The sequence below is a fragment of the Trachymyrmex septentrionalis genome, unplaced genomic scaffold (assembly GCF_001594115.1).
Source record: "Trachymyrmex septentrionalis isolate Tsep2-gDNA-1 unplaced genomic scaffold, Tsep1.0 scaffold107, whole genome shotgun sequence".
Taxonomy (NCBI): domain Eukaryota; kingdom Metazoa; phylum Arthropoda; class Insecta; order Hymenoptera; family Formicidae; genus Trachymyrmex; species Trachymyrmex septentrionalis.
Window position 1 is genome coordinate 118,781 of NW_017304196.1, and position 3,560 is coordinate 122,340.

A 3,560-nucleotide genomic window follows, 5' to 3' on the forward strand; every position below is an offset into this window, starting at 1 on the left:
CGAAGAATCATTCATTATTTTCTCAGAAAAAATATGATATAAAGATGTCGCATTGTTCCGCGCATAAGTTCAATGATCAATCTTAATAAAATTGCGTACGATCGCATATTAATATATCGATAATTATAAAATGCAATGTTAATTCATTTTCTATTGATTAAAATACATTTGAGTCTTTCAAACTAACAATAAATATAGACCGAGAATATAATTTGCAGATGTATACGCGTGTGTATGTGCATGCATGCATACATATGTGTCCGGGTGTGTATAGTGTGTTAGTTCAACATAATCTCAATATAGTCTCATACGAAAAATAATGACCATAGAACGCGTGTGATAATATTCCTAAGACACTCGCTACGAGATACGTGTAATAAATCAGAACAAACAGCATTATATAGGATATTTCATTTTAATTTTTACAAGCAAATATTTCAAAAATACAGAAGATATAAAAAAGTAATGTTTCGTATTTAAATTTTATGACATTGAGGAGGACAGACAATGATATTATTGATGTGACTTGAGTGCAGGCGTTATCAAAGTCAGAGCAAGATCATTTTGAATTTTTTAAAAATTCCCTCTATTTTATTATATTTACATATTCTTGTAGCTTATCTCGAAAATGTTTCAAAACGCTATAGTAAAACTCCTTTTTAACGTTACAAAAGGAAATAAAATGGAATAATCTCCAATAGTCTTCATCTTGATAAATAATGTTATTAAGGTCATAACCCTAAACAACGTTCAAGAGTTTTAGCTGATTGGATACCTTGGGTAATGTTAATATCGGCAGTACATGAATTTTGTCAACTAATATCTCGAAAAATACTTAATCAAAAGTAGTTTCGTTATAGTATTTTAAAAAGCTCTCAAGGTAAACTATAAAAATATATAATATGCAATAAAACGGTTCCATTTGAAAAATTCAAAATAAACTTGCTTTGACTTTGACGGCTTGACTAAGGCTTCCAAAAGCAAGCCAATAACATTGTTTTATGCTCCTCTTAAAGTCATAAAATTTTTGTACGAAACGTTTTGTATCTTCCATATTTTTCGAATTATTTGTCTGAGGAAATTAAAATAAAACCCATATATTAGTAATAGTAATACCAAAATTTTCATCAAGATAAATTCACATACGACTTTTCAACAAAAATTTAAATAGTACTTTCTATATGTATAATTACATTACAAATTAATGACTTTTAAAAAATTTACATTCGACAGTGTGAGTAAAAAAATAAATAGAATCTTTTTCATTTTTTATTTAAGTGCAATTTTTATCGTTTCATATTTATATGTATAATGCTTTCATTATTTCAAAATATTTAGCAATAAAGTATTAGAAATTGCAAGTAATAATGTTAATACTGATTAAACTTTCGTTATAAAAAAAATAAATTTTTAAATCAACGTGTCGACCATTTAATCACAATGATCCTAAAGATGAAATATATATACATACATATATGTATTCCTGTATAAATATATATACATATGTATATGCACGTACATATATTACATTATGTTATATGAATATGTCAATAGTAAATTTCATGACATAAATAAAATAATAGCGTGTTTTCTTATTAATGAATATTTCGATAAAATAAAAATAAGATAATCGGAAGAATATGATTTTGATCATTATTATAAAACAGGAAAATAGCAGGCACATAAATTATAAAATATATTATTATATTGTAATTTAGTGCGATTTTATAATAATTGTTATTAAATGAACAATGCCTTCAATTTTCTACACTATTCACAACTTTCATATTATGTACTTCTGTCTTTCTTTGTCCTCCTCTCCCCCCCTTCTCGCACTGACTTAAATGAGGTACCATTAAAGTTATTCTAAAAAATGCACATTTATATTCTTTAGCATTCAAACTGATTGAGAGAGAGAAGCGAGGAAGGAAGGGAGGGAGGGGGAGGGAGGAGAGAGAGAGAGAGAGAGAGAGAGAGAGAGAGAGAGAGAGAGAGAGAGAGAGATTGGTTGATATATTATATAAAATTTTCGATCTCAAGAAAGCTACAGCTATTAGGTTCAGCATCGGATTGTGTTACAACGTAATATTTGGGGAAATGTAATTCTTAAGAATGTAAGATTAGTGCAAAGCGCGGCAATGTCTCTCAAAAGTAGCATATTATTAGATAGACAAGTAATTTAATATAAATCAGTATTTATTATTCGATTCTGTGCGACGAAAGATTATTGACACAGCGAATGGATGATCGAAGATGATTATGTCGTATATAATGAAATATCCTTAGAAATTAAACAATTTTAATTTGTATATTACCATATTATAATTTTAATGCTTACATACGCAATATCTACATATTCTTTAAATCTGAATCAGAATAATTACTGATATCAATTCCGAGTACGTTATTCACAGTGAAAGTCAACCAAAAAATCAATGAAACGTGAAATCTCTAATCTAGTTAATCTTGCTTTAATGTATATTCAATGCACATGGTATTAGAAAGACGTGCAAATATCGGTATTTTAATTATACAATGCTTAATTTCCTTTCTTTTTCAATTGAATAATTTCATTGATTACGGTGAAAAAAAATTACTGAATTTTGTAATACGGATTTATTAAGTATTTGTTTCAATAATACTAACGAAACATTTACTAACAGTATAAATAAACATTAATTTAAAATTAAAAAGTTATACTTAAATTAAATAAATATATGTTTATGTTTAGTAAATATTTTCCGTTAATATTCAACCAAATATTTAATAAAATCCAGTAAATTTTTTTTCAGTACTCAGTGGGATATTTGGGACTGACCAGTGATTTAAATATAGAGAATATTATCATTTTGGGATTAAGGATAGAAAGGAGTTATTCAGTCAGTTTCAGCTTTAAAATAATATGAAAATTTATGACGGCAAACGATATCTCTTTAAATGACGTGTTTACAACTACATCATTGTAGTTATTATATGATGGCTCCTTGAGAACATATTCTTTAAGTATTCAATATTGCGCCAAAAATTCTAAAAGGCATTTCCTCCACATTCCAATAATGACGACAACGACGATATTGACGATGACGACGATATAATAAAAATAAAATTTCACACATTCAAACTTTGCGTCGCAATATCTCCGCTCGTAGGGCACGTAGGGAAAAAATAAAAACATTTTTATTATATATTTTGGGTGATTGCTATCAATTGAGCCTATTTAAAACTTAATCGGTTCTGCCCTTAATAAAATCCGATAGAATCGTCGTACTGGAAAACTCGACGGCTCGCGTCGATACAGCCGATTTCGAGCTTCGATATCGCTTCGCTTGTTCTTAACGCGCGACATTATCGTGTCTCCTGATGTGCTCAGAAATATAAATATTATTGCAAAAAATGGACGAAATATAACAATGACTGGATAGAGAATTCTCAGATATGGCAACAAATATGTATATCAAAATCTTGATCCAGCTTAAATTCAAATTATATATTATACATATACATATGTGTGTGTATATATATATATATATATATATATATATATATACACATATACATAT